This window comes from Pongo pygmaeus, chromosome 1 (genome assembly GCF_028885625.2).
Source record: "Pongo pygmaeus isolate AG05252 chromosome 1, NHGRI_mPonPyg2-v2.0_pri, whole genome shotgun sequence".
Classification (NCBI taxonomy): Eukaryota; Metazoa; Chordata; class Mammalia; order Primates; family Hominidae; genus Pongo; species Pongo pygmaeus.
Genome location: NC_072373.2, coordinates 52,365,496 through 52,379,860, shown reverse-complemented (window position 1 = coordinate 52,379,860; position 14,365 = coordinate 52,365,496). Strand labels below are relative to the sequence as shown.

At 36.5% G+C, this 14,365-nt stretch overlaps 1 pseudogene; it reads left to right on the top strand.

The window, feature by feature from the left end:
* Nucleotides 1-418: 418 nt before the first annotated feature.
* LOC129036332 (renin receptor-like) lies at nucleotides 419-10,312 on the top strand (annotated as a pseudogene).
* Nucleotides 10,313-14,365: the final 4,053 nt, after the last annotated feature.

Here is a 14,365-nt window from a genome sequence, read left to right as displayed (position 1 = left end):
CAGCTGGAAGTTTCCTTCTCTTGCCGTTTTTGTTTTGTTTTTGTTTTTGTTTTGTTTTGTTTTTTTGAGACGGAGTCTCGCTCTGTTGCCCAGGCTGGAGTGCAGTGGTGGCGATCTTGGCTCACTGCAGCCTCCACCTCCCAGGCTCAAGCAGTTCTCCTGCCTTAGCCTCCTGAGTAGCTGGGACTACAGGCGAGTGCCACCATACCTGGCTAATTTTTTGTATTTTTAGTTGGGACAGGGTTTCCCCATGTTGGCCAGGCTGGTATTGAACTTGTTACCTCAGGTTATCTGCCCGCCTCAGCCTCCCAAAGTGCTGGGATTACAGGTGTGAGCCACAACACCTGGCCTCTCCTGCGGTCTTTTCCCAGTTCCCCTGGCAGCCCTTTCCAAAAACCCCCGTGAGACAAAGTCAGAAATGGCTTCCCTGGGGACCAAGAATGTGCATAGGGCTCGTCTTCTACTCCCGTATCTCGCTCAGCTCTCTAAATTTGTCTCAGCTCCAGGTAAGTCCAAATCCTTCCCCTGTGATCTGGACCTTCAGGTTCCCCAGTGGGGGTATGTATTTGGAGGCAGATGATCCCCCTTTTACACATTCACACTTTGGGCATTCACAGTTTTTCCACTGTACCCCAGGGCAGCTATCTGCTTCTTTCAAAGGGTCTGTGAATTATCTCAACTTTCCTGGTATGTTCCTATGGTAGTTCTTGGAGTAAAAGTTCACAGTGTGAGCCTCCACACACTGCTCTGTCCATCCAAGTGGGAGCTGCAAGTTAGTCCTGCCCCCTATTCACCATTTTTTCCCTATGGAGAAATTATTAGTTAATGAAGTTGCAGGATGTAACATTGAAGTACAAAATAAAATAGTATTTACCAGTAACAACTGTGATGGTTCATTTTATTCGTCAACTTGGCTAGGCTGTGGTGCCCAATTATGTGGTCAAACACCCTGAGGATGTTGCTGTGGAGGGGTGTTTTATATGTGATTAACAGGCAAATAAGTAGACTTTGAGTAAAGAAAATTACCCTCCATAATGTGGTAGGCCTCATTCAATCAGTTGAAGGCCTTAAGAGCAAGGACAGTTTTCATGAAGAAAAAGAAATTCTCTCCAGGAATTCAAGGTAGAAACCCTAACTGAGTTTTCAGCTTGCTGTCCTGCGGAATTCAGTCTCAAGACTGGAACATCAACTCTTACCAGGATTTCCCATCTGTGGACCTGTCCCACGGATTTCAGACTGGCCAACCCCCACAATCATGTGAGCCAATTCCTTCCAGTCAATCAAACCATCAGTCTACCTATCTAAGAGCCTATTGCTTCTGCTTGTCTGGAAAACCATGACTAATATACCAGCAATGAAAATTAAGAAAATAAAACTTGAAAACAATGTCATATGATTTCTTCATTCATGTAGTACCAGCATCCATGTCTCTAAGATGCCAAAAGTTTTTGTCAGAGAAAGTAACAGGTGGGACAAGGGCCCATAAGAGAGAGTATAGTCTGCAGAAGGCCAAGAAAGAAAGGGGAGCTACACACTCTAGAATCTCTTTCCATTGTCTTCCTTTTGCTGATCTCTCATGGCCTTAACATCTTTAACAAGCTGTTTCACAAGTTTATTTCTAAAGATGAAAATGTTTTTCTTCATTTATTCAATAGAATATATATTGAGCAAATACTTTGTACCAGAAACATAACATTTTAAATAAGCTTAATCATAAACAGATGTTTTTCAGTAGCATCACAAATGTAAAATACCTGGAAGTGAATCTAATGAATTATGTTCAACATTTATACACAATTCTCTATGACAGGGGCTGGAAAACTTTTTTATAAGAAGCAAATATGAAATATTTTAGTGTTTATCCCACTTTCTTCTGCATTCTAACAACACGTTAAAACTGTAAAAATTATTTTGTGAACCACACCAAATAAACCACAGGTTGGATTTGGCATACCAATAGCCATTGTTTCCTAACCACCACCTCTAAAACAGACTTCAGAGAAATTAAAGAAGACTTAATAATTGAAGAAATGTGCTTCCTTAGTCTGTGCCACTGTAATAAGACATCACAGATTGGGTAACTTACATACAATAGAAATTTATTTCTCACAGTTCTGAAGTCTGGGAAGTCCAAGATCAAGGGGCCAGCATTCAGTGTCTGGTAAGGGCTTTCTTGCTGTGTCCTCACATGGCAGAAGAGGTGAATACTGTGTGCTCATGTGGCAGAAGGCAGAAGGACTAAGCTAGTTACTTCTGGTCCTTTTATTATAAGGTGGAGCTCTAATGAAAATCGCTTCCCAAAATGCCTTGCCTCTTAATGCCACCACAAAGGGGATTAGGTTTCAGCTTATAAAATTTGGGGGTTATTTCAGACAATCATATGCCATATTCATAAATTGGAAAAATCCATATTATGAATATGTTAATTGTTATCAAATTAATCTATAGAATTGAAGAATCAACAAATTGAAATGCATCAATATTAAAAATTTTTTTTTCAAAAGACAATGTTAAGAAAATAAAAAACCAGAAGAAAATTAAAAACCAGGCCACACATTGGTAAAAGACATTTGGCAAGCATATATCTGGCAAAGAACTTATATCTAGAATATAAGAAGAACTCTTAATCAATGAGACAAAACATATATACTAATATAAAATAAAAAAATATTTAAATAGATACTTCATGAAAGAAGATGAGCACAGAGAAAGGTCTTTTTTATCTTTAATTTGCATTTTAAGGAAGATGCAAATTAAAACCACAATGAGATACCACTATACATCCATTAGAATAACTGAAAGTATAAAGACAAACAATATCAAATGTTTATGAAGACATAGATAAACTGAAAATCTCATACACTTCTTCTGGGAATGTAAACTGGTATAGCACTTTGGAAAATAGTTGAGCAATTTCCAAAAACGTTAAATTTGCACATACCATACAAACTAACCATTCCATCCTTACCCAAGAGAAATAAAAGTGTATGTCTATATAGTCTTATATACACAAAAGATCATGACAGATTTACTTGTAATAGCCAAACACTGGAAACAACCCAAACTTCCAAAAACAGATAAATGGATAAATAATTTGTATATTTGTGTAATAAAATACTACTACTGCCACACAAATAAGAGAGCAAATTGATGATAAAAGCAACAACATAAATGAGTCACAAAATAACATGTTGAGTAAAATACAAAAGGACTCTATTCTATCTGATCAAAATTCTAAAAACTGCAAGTTATAATAACAGAAAGCCCATCAGTTTGTTGTGTGGAGACAGCTGGGGGACAAGGGTAGGGGAAGTGTGATAAATTACAAAAGGGCACAAGAAAACTTTTGTTCATTACTTTGATTATATTGATGATTTCATCAGGGTGTACATATGTCATAACTGATCAAATTATACACTTTAAATGTACACAGAGTACTGTATGACAAGCCTAAATAAAGCCATTAAAAAAAGAGTGTCACCCAGACACGTGAACAGAGACACACAATGAAACAAAACAATAGAAAATTCAGAAATGGATCCAAATTTACAAGCAAATTTACTATATAAAAAGATAAAATTTCTAGTCCATGGCAAAAAGATAGACGATCCAGCAAATGGGAATGGATAAAGAGGTGAACATCACAAATAAAAGTTTCATATAAACTTCTCAACAGATCTAGATAAATTCCAAATGGATCAAAGGTTTCAGTATAAAAATTGAAACTATGAAAGTACTATACCAAAATGCAAACAAACTTCTAAATAACAGTAAAATGGGAAATAGCATTTCCCATGAATCAGAATTTACAAGTAATTAAGGCAAAAGAAAGGTTAAATCAACCATATAAAAATTTCTAAAATTTGCATGGAGAAGTTCCAGTATAAGTAATAGTGTATTAAGGGATTCAAACCAACTCTCCTGCTGAGAATGATACAACAAAATGTTTTTAAACAAGAACGTCTGTTCTGAATGCACAGAAGAGCTACAAGTCTGTGTGTAAGGAATTGTGTTGCCATGATCTGCAAGAAGAAAGAGTCACAAAAAGATATCCTGGCATTTGGGGGAGCTTCTCCCTAAAAATAGTTACTGATTAGAAAGCAGCTGCTGGAAGGCTGATAAGATGAGCAGAGCAGATCCTTAGACTTGTGAGACAGAAACATAAAAATTAAAGTTATAAGGACCTCAAAAAAGGAAGAGTCCTAATAAAAATCCCATGTGACTCAGAAAGCCCTAGCCTTGAGTAAAAGTATACCAGAAATCAATCACCAATCATAAGCTTGAAGCTCTTCTTTGAAACATTTTCTAGGATAGATCATACATTTGGCCACAAACAAATCTTTTAAAATTTGAAAAGACTGATGTTATACCAAGTATTTTTTCCAGCTGAAATGGTATGAAACCAGAAATCAATAACAGGGAGAATATTGAAAAATTTACAAACATATGAAGATTAAGCAACACACTCCTGAACAACCAATGGTTCAAAAAAGAAAAGTCAAAAGGGAAATTTAAAAACATACTGATACAAAATAAAATGGAAACATAACACACCAAAACTTACAGAATACAGCAAAAGCAGTTCTAAGAGTGAAACTTATAAACACCTACATTAAGAAAAAAGAAAACTCTCAAATAAACAATCTAACTTTCCACCTCAAAGAAGTAGAAAAGGAAGAACAAGCTAAGCCTAAGGTTAGTTTGGGCTAGGAGAAGGAATAAAATGATAAAGATAAGAGCCAAAATAAATGAAATAGAAGCTAGGAAAAAAATCAATGAAACTAAAAGTTGTGTGGTTTTTTGGTTTGTTTGTTTTTTTGCGAAAGAGAAAAAAAAAGTTGGCAAACCTTTAGCTAGACTAAGAAAACAATAGAGAAGACTCAAAACCAGAAATGAAACAGGAAACATTACATTTGATACTACAGAAAAACAAAAGATTGCAAGAGACTACAGTTGACCCTTAAACAACATGACTTTGAACTGCGTGAGTCTACTTACATGTGGATTTTTTTTTCAATAAATACAGTCTGCCCTCCATATGCATGACTTCAGCATCTGAAACCAAACATGAATGAAAAATAAGAGTATTCATGAGATGCAAAACCTTCTTATATGAAGGGCCCAATTTTAATATTCACAAGTTCCACAGGGCCTACTCCGGGACTTGAGTATGTGTGGATTTTGGTACCCATGGGTGGTCCTGGAACCAATCCCCTGTGGATCCTGAGGGATGACTATACTATGAACAACTATACACTGATAAGCTGGATAACTTAGAAGAAATGGATAAACTTCTCTAAGCATACAACCAATCAAAACTGAATTATGTAAAAAACAAAGTCTGATCTGAACTAAAATAAAAAAACAAGGAGTTGAATTAGTAATGAAAAACTTCGCAACAAAGAAAAGCCTAGGACCAGAGCTTTCACTAGTAAATACTACCAATATTTAAAGAACAATTAATACTAATCCTTCTCAAACTCTTCCAAAAACTCGAAGAGAAAGAAATACCTCCAAACTCTTTTCATGAGCCCAGCATTACCCTGATACCAAAGCCAGACCAGGATACTGAAAAAAAAAAAAAAATTACAGGCTAATATCCCTGATGAACATAGATACAAAAATCGTAAAAACAAAACAAAAAGACTTGCAAATTGAATTCAAAAACATATTAAAAGGATCACAAGCCTTGATCAAGTGGTATTTATCCCTGGGATGCAAGAATGGCTCAACATAAAAGTGATACATTAACAGAATGAAGGAAAAAACATGATCATTTCAATAGAGGCAGAAAAAATATTTGACACAATTCAACATTCTTCAATGATAAAAACTCAACAAATTAGGTACAGAAAGAATGTACATCAGCATAATAATGGCCATTGGTATAGTTTGGCTGTGTCCCCACCGAAATCTCATCTTGAATTGTAGTTCCCATAATCCCCAAGTGTCATGGGAGGGAGCCAGTGGGAGATAATTTTTTTTTTTTTTTTTTTTTGAGACGCAGTTTCACTCTTGTTGCCCAGGCTGGAGTCCAATGGCACGATCTCGGCTCACCACAACCTCCACCTCCTGTGTTCAAGCAATTCTCCTGCCTCAGCCTCCTGAGTAGCTGGCATAATAAGCATGCACCACCATGCCCGGCTAGTTTTGAATTTTTAGTAGAGACAGGGTTTCTCCATGTTGGTCAGGCTGGTCTCGAACTCCCAACCTCAGGTGATCGCCTACCTCAGCCTCCCAAAGTGCTGGGATTACAGGCATGAGCCACTGTGCCCGGCAGGAGGTAATTTTATCAGCAAGGTAGTTACCTCCATGCTGTTTTCCTGATAGTGAATGAGTTCTCATGATATCTGATGATTTTATAAGGGACTTCTCCCCGTTTTACCTAGCCCTTCTTTCTCCTGCCACCACGTGAAGAAGAACGTGTTTGCTTCCCTTCCACCATGATTATATGTTTCTTGAGGCCTTCCCAGCCATGCAGAACTGTGAGTCAATTGAACCTCCTTCCTGAATAAAGGACCCCAGAGGTTATTGCATCTCAGAACTTTTCCCATTAATCCAGTCATACACCATTTATACCAATGACCTATGTCAATAAAGAATGTAATTAGGTCTCAATTTAATCTATTGCAACATATATCTGCATTTTTCTTTGCAATAGAAACATTTATTTAGATTTAAATGTCCTTAAATTGCTTGTCAGTTTTTACTTAATCATATCAACCAAGAGTTGGAAGATCCTTAAATTTCTTAAATTTAACAGCATGCTCTTTTGCCCCCCATCTGGCCTTCTGAATGTAGTTTCCTTTCCTTAGAATATTCTTTCTCCAGTATGTTACCACTTTACCCCCATTTTGGTATATTCCCATTAATCTATTCAAATAGTTTCAGATTAGGCATTTTCTCCTTGAAGAAATTTGCCGTGCATTCATATACAGGTAATGTCCCTCTTTTGTTTGCTCTCAGAACACTATAGCTCCCATGTTAACATGGTTGCTTGCCTACTCACCAACGGAACCAAAATATCTATGAGGACAGAAGCCATATTAATTCTATTTACGGCTGTATCCTTAATAACCAGTAAAATGTATAGATCCTGATAATAAGTCAGTAAATAGTTTTGAATAAATAAACTAGATGGAAATCATCAATCATACATTAGTGAGAAGCCAGAAGTATACTACAATACTGTATCTTGCTGATATTGAGCTACTCTTTTACCCTTAAGTTAGTGTAAAGATACAAGTTTTTCATTGGAGGAATCCAAAATTATTATAAATCCTGGCATGATATTTACCTTCACTAAAAATTAATTATGATTCAAAAGGATATAGAGCTAGATTATTTATTTAAACTAGGGCACTGGAAATTTTATAAAACTATTACTCAGATATCATAGTAGTTAAGAGAATAATAGTGTACTGCAATGAGGTCAAAACTGAAGAGGGCCTACAAGCTCTTTTGAAAGACCTACATGAGTGTCAGCTGCCATAGGTCAGGAATGAGGACAGTTCCTTGTGATTTGTGGAAAACATTTACTCTATGATCTTCAGAGAAAGACCAACTGAGGAAAGCATGGTTATAAAGTGACATTCAAGCCCTTCTCATAAAAGTCCCATAAAGAAAGGACATTCTCAAGAAAGTGAAAAGACAACCCACAGAATAGGAGAAAATATTTGAAAATCATAAATTTGATAAGGATCTAGTATCTAGAATATATAAAGAACTCTTACAAATAATAATAAAAAACAACCCAGTTTTTAAAGTGTACATCGAATTGAAATAGATATTTTTCCAAAGACATATGAATGCCAATAAATGCATGAAAAGGTGCTCAATATTGTTAGTACTTATGGATGGAAATACAAATCAAAATCACAATAAAGTACCATTTCATACCTACTAAGATGGCCATAATTTAAAAATCGTTGTTGGTGAGAATATACAATGATGCACCTATTTTGGAAAACAGATTGTCAGATCCTCAACATCAAACATGTGAACCAGAAATTTTAATCCTGTGTATATGCCTAAGAGAATTGAAAGCACATGTTCACACAAAAACTTGTACATGAAGGATAGCTGTATTATTCATAGCAGCCTCAAATTGGAAACAATGCAAATGTCCATCAACTGATGAACGGATAAACAAAATTTGGTATATCCATGCAAATGAATATTATTCAGCCATAAAAAGGAATAAAGTACTGATACATGCTACAACATCAATGAACCTTGAAAACATGCTAACAGAAAGAAGTAAAACACAAAAGACCACATATAGTATGAATCTGTTTATACAAAATGTCCAGAATACAAATTTATAGAGTTGGAAAGTAGATTAGTAGTTGGTAGGGGATAGAGACAGAGGGGAATGGGGAATTATTGCTATTGGATATGGGTTTTTTGGAGGTGATGAAACTGTTCTAAAATTAGATAGTGGTTATTTTGCACAACCTCACAAACATACTAAAATCCATCAAATTGCACATATTAAAATGGTGAACTTTATGATATATGAACTCTATCTCAAAGCAGTATATTCTAAGAGACTGTAACAACAGAAAAATACTTATGTAGTAATTTTTATGTGAAAAACAGTACTTGTTGCCCATAGGGCATGATCACATATATAGGAAGGAATTGCACTGAGTAAAGATGGGAAGACATTGCACCCAAATATTAACAGAGGTTGTCTCTGTGTAGTGGTGTGATGTAAGATTTTCTTTTCTTCAATTAAAAAACAATTTCAGCTCTTCTATTATAAACATGCATTTTCATAATGAAAATTAAAAATTGTTAAAAGTACCATAAAGAGAGCAGATGATGTCATAGTGCTTATCCTGACATAAGAAGCCCTTATCCTGACATATGCTCAGTGCCCGAAAGTACTATTTTCCTTGCCCTGCTCCTCCTCTCTTCCATTTATGACAAGAATAGGTGATGCTTCAATTTTTATTTAACCATTTTTTTAAATTCCTCTTCCAATATTGGGCAACTACAGATCTTTCCAACCAAAATATTTGCTCACAGGAATATCTATAAAATATTTCTATATCAAATATATAGTGGAGGATATTCTTTTAGAAAATATTCAATATATACAGGTATAATTTTATTTTTTACTTTTTTAAAAAAATATTCCTTTAGGCAATGAAAGGACAAGCCCCAGGAGTCAGGATGAGTACTAATGCCGTCACCCAGTCACACCGCAGTGCTTGCCTGTGTCCCGCCGGCCCGCTCCTTGTTGCCCTGCACTGCGCGGCCGCAGCGGCACCGTGACTGTGTTTGCCGTGCTCCTGTCGTTGGTGGCGGGTGTTTGAGGAAACGAGTTTAGTTCTTGGTCTGTTATTTTCAGAAATGGAAATTGGCCTATACCAGGAGAGTGAATCCCGGACGTGGCTGCATTGTCCATGGCCTTCTCTGTGAAGGAAAACCTTTCTTGGCCAGGACTTGCAGTAGGTGACCGATTTCATCGTCCTTGGGCCACCGTCGTGGTGATGGTGAAGGGAGTGGACAAACTGGCTCTACCACCAGGCAGTGTCATTTCATACCCTTTGAAGAATGCAGTTCCTTTTGGTCTTGACAGTGTTGCAAATTCCATTCGCTCTTTATTTTCTGAGGAAACTCCTGTTGTTTTGCAGTTGGCTCCTAGTGAGGAAAGAGCATATTTGGTAGGGAAGGCAAACTCAGTGTTTGAAGACCTTTCAGTCACCTTAGGACAGCTCCATAATTACTTGTTTCAGGAAAACTCCATTCTCAGTTCACTTCCCCTGAATTCTCTGAGTAGGAACAATGGAGTTGACCTGCTCTTTCTTTCTGAACTCCAAGTGCTACATGATATTTCAAGCTTGGTGTCTTGTCATAAGCATCTAGCCAAGGATCATTCTCCTGATTTATATTCAGTGGAGCTGGCAGGTTTGGCTGAAATTGGGAAGCATTACGGGGAAGACTCTGAACAATTCAGAGTTGCTTCTAAAATCCTGTTGACGCTCTGCAAAAGTTTGCAGATAACATGTACAATCTTTACAGTGGGAATGCAGTGGTAGAGTTAGTCACTATTAAGTCATTTGACACCTCCCTTATGAGGAAGGCAAGGACTATCTTTGAGGCAAAATAAGTGAAGAACCCAGCAAGTCCCTATAACCTTGCGTATAATTTTGAATATTCAGTGATTTTCAACATGATACTTTGGATAATGATTGCCTTGGCCCTGGCTGTGATTATCACTTCTTACAATATTTGGAACATGGATCCTGGATATGATAGCATCATTTATAGGATTACGAACCAGAAGATTCGAATAGATTGAATATTGCTTGTGCCAGAATTAGAAAAGGGGTTTGGAAATTGGCGGTTTTGTTAAAATATATCATACATTGTGGTTTAAAGTAGATAGTATACTTTAAATTTATTAAAAACTCACATTTGTTCTCTATTTTGTGTGTGCCTGTGGTTTTTTTTAGAGTGAATTATAGTATTGATGTGAATCAAACTGTACGGTGTAGATTTCATAGTATACTGAAATATATCATAGCCATTTAATAACACGATTTCATTCCCTTTAATGAGTTTGGAAATATGCACTGAAAGAATTAAAACATTTAGAATAGCTTGTGTTATTTATTATGGAAAAATGCACTGAATTTATCAGAGAAACTTATGAATGTTTAACTTCTTTACACAGCATAGGTGAAAATCATATTTGGGCTGTTGTATACTATGAACAATTTGTAAATGTCTTCATTTGATGTAAGTATCTCTGAAACAAGAGAAAAGGTTTTCAACTTCGAATAGCCCTAAAATATGGATGTGCTTATACAGTCACTTAGTTTTGCAACTCTTTCTGATTGACAGAGGATGGCTGTTCTTTAACCTTCTTCAGGTTTGGTGACTGATACGCTCTAGTATGGATACTAAAAATATTAGATTTATTTAAGAAGAAACTAGCCTTGTGGAGTATAAATGCTTTTAATTATACACACAAAAATCATTGAGGCATGAATATAAAATATTCTTAGTTCGGTAACTTGTCCCCCTGTGTAAGTTACTATGGTTTGTGGTCCAACTTCATCCTATAGAATATTAAGTGGAAGTGGATGAGTTCTACTTTTTGGAGTGGACTCATGTCTATAAAGACTGACACGTTAATAATAATTCCGAAAAAATTTTTCTTTAAAGTTCTTCTACTTAACCAATATTTAATGTCCTATTTACATAATGGAGTCTGAAACTTGGAGGAACTTCCTGGGGACCCAAAAAGTGTAATGTATATCTAATAGAGTGAGATATATATTCATTCTGTATATTCAGGTCATAAAACACAATTACATTTAAAAGAGTTTTAGACAGAAGCGACTTTGAATATATTACAGCTGCAATGCAGAAACACATTAAAGTTTTATGGATAAACATTTTTTCCACTGGAGGGTGCAATTTGTCAGTATATCAAAATATTCACAGTTCCTTTAATGAGTATACTTTATAAATAATATCAGAGAGCTGATTATTTCTAAGACACTAACATAGAATGCTGAGCAGATTTCATGAAACTTTAAATAAATGAAATTTCACCAATAGGAATATGGGCTTTATTCCACAATATCCTTATGTGGAATATACTTACAATTAGGATCAAGTAAGCTGAACATAATTTTATTCTTTTATTACCTTTTTTGGATACCATATATAACTTTCTTGGCTATTAATACTGCAAAAATATATACTAATAATTCATGCTGAAGATACAGTCCTACTTATAATATTATTAAGTTTTATAGTTGTTTTCTTTAGCAGTCTATGCATTTATTTATAATTCTTTATGAAATATGGATTTATTTTATTAGACTTTATACTCAGTAATAATGAGTAGTCTAAGATGAAATGTAAATTAAATAAGCATAAAACTAACATACATTTAACAAACATATTTCTTTTATTATATATATCATATAGTATGAAGGCTATTAGACAATATGTGCTTGAGATATAATACTAATGAAACAAATTATAATAAAAGCTAGTATTTATTAAGCACTGGCTAGATGTTAGGCACAGTTCTATACTTATTAACTTTGCATTTGTAATTTACTTCCTTATCACAACAACCTCAACAAATAGGTATCATTTTCTCCATTTCACAGATGAATTGAATGTGCCAAGTTTCTTGTCCAAGTCCATACAATTAATACCAGAACTCCACCGAGATGGCCTGGCTCCAGGGCCCAGATTTAATCACTATTCAACAGCTATCTTAACCTTGTTGATGCCATCCACTGCTACTGAAATACCAACGTGTTGATTTTTATTTTAGACACTTGAAGACAGGCACTTTCCATTATGAGTTAATGTTTCAAAGATATCCATCAAATATGTATTTGTGTTTTCTATTCTGCCTAAATTAATAGAACTTCTTTAATTATGACTTAGATAAATGAACTTGTGGCAGAGCATCTTAATTGCCTACCCCAGCAGCTCTTTCCATCCCTCTCAGTAACAGAACACCAATATTTTTGCTGGCATATTGCCACAGTATAAGGCTGCATTTTCCAGCCTCCCTCTCAGATATTAATGGCCACATAAATGAATGGGCAATGAAATGTTAAGTGTAAGTGTTGTGTGGAACTTCCAGGGAGTCTCCTCAAAAGCTAGGTCTGTGATCTTGCTACACTTACTCTTAATTACTCTTTTCCACTACCTGCAATGTGGGCATGAAGAACAGCTGGAGCTTAACAGCCATTTTGGATCTTGGGGCAGGATAACAGAATGACAGCTAGACAAGGAAGGAACTGCTGTCTCCTTTAAGCCCATATTTTGAATCTTTCTCGCATACACAGCTGTATCTAATCCTACTAACAAGTTTGATAGGTTTTAAGAGTTCATTTTGTCTATCTTTTGAGCCTCGGTCCACCCCAGACCACAGCCTTTCTTTCTTTCTTTTTTTTTCTTTTTTTCAGACGGTAATCGCACTCTGTCACTCAGGCTGGAGTGCAGTGGTGCCATCCCTGCTTACTGCAACCCCCCCTCCCGGGTTCAAACTATTCTCGTGCCTCAGTCTCCTGAGGAGCTGGGACCACAGGAGCACACCGTTATGCCCAACTAATTTTTGTATCTTTTGTGGAGATGTGGAGATGGGGTTTCGCCATGTTGCCCAGACTGGTTTTGAACTCCTCAACTCAAGCCATCCACCTGCCTCAGCCTCCCAAAGTGCGGGGATTACAGGCATGAGCCACTGCACCCAATTGATATGATTCTACCATGAGGTCATCAAATATCCTAACAGGCTACATGAACTTTGAATATGTTATTAAGCCACTAATATATTTTATGCTTACTTTTTACACCATAATTTTTGAAAGATCATTTCTACCTGAAGTCCAAAATTAATTACTTAAATAATTCTACAAGTAGTAGTAACTTGTGTAGTAGTGATTTGTGATCGACTTTTAAATTGTCAATTATTAAAATACTTTAGTTTTTGCAGATTATATTTCCCCTTTTGTAACCAGGAAGGTACCTGTTTTAGACTGCGTGTTTGTGCCCTGTCCCCTGCCATCCATCTGTTGAAATCCTAACCCCCAATGGGATAATATTAGGAGGAGGTCAGGCCTCTGGGCAGTAATTAGGTTTAGATGAGGTCATGAGGGTAGAGCCCTCATGATGGGATTAGCATCCATAGAAGAAGAGAGAGACAAGATTCTCTCTCTCCGTGTGTGTGCTCACACCAAGGAAGGCCATGGGAGGTTGTTTTCAGGAAGAGGACTGTTTCCATGCTGCTGTTAAAGACAAACTCAAGATTGGGAAGAAAAAGAGGTTTAATTGGACTTACAGTTCCACATGGCTGGGGAGGCCTCAATCATGGCGGGAGGCGAAAGGCACTTCTTACATGGTGACGACAAGAGAAAATGAGGAGATGCAAGAGCAGAAACCCCTGATAAAACCATTGGATCTTGTGAGACTTATTCACTTCCATAAGAACAGTATAGGGGGAAACTGCCCCCATGATTCAAATTATCTCCCACCAGGTTCCTCTCACAACACGTGGGAATTATAGGAGTACAATTCAAGATGAGCTTTGGGTGGGGACACAGAGCCAAACCATATCATTCCATCCTTGACCCCTCCAAATCTCATGTCCTCATATTTCAAAACCAATCATGCCTTCCCAACAGTCCCCCAAAGTCTTATCTCATTTCAGCATTAAGCCAAAAGTCCACAGTCCAAAGTGTCATCTGAGACAAGGCAAGTTCCTTCTGCCTATGAGCTTGTAAAATCAAAAGCAAGCTAGTTAATTCCTAGATACAGTGGGGGTACAGGTATTGTGTAAGTACAGTCATTCCAAATGAGAGAAATTGGCCAAAACAAA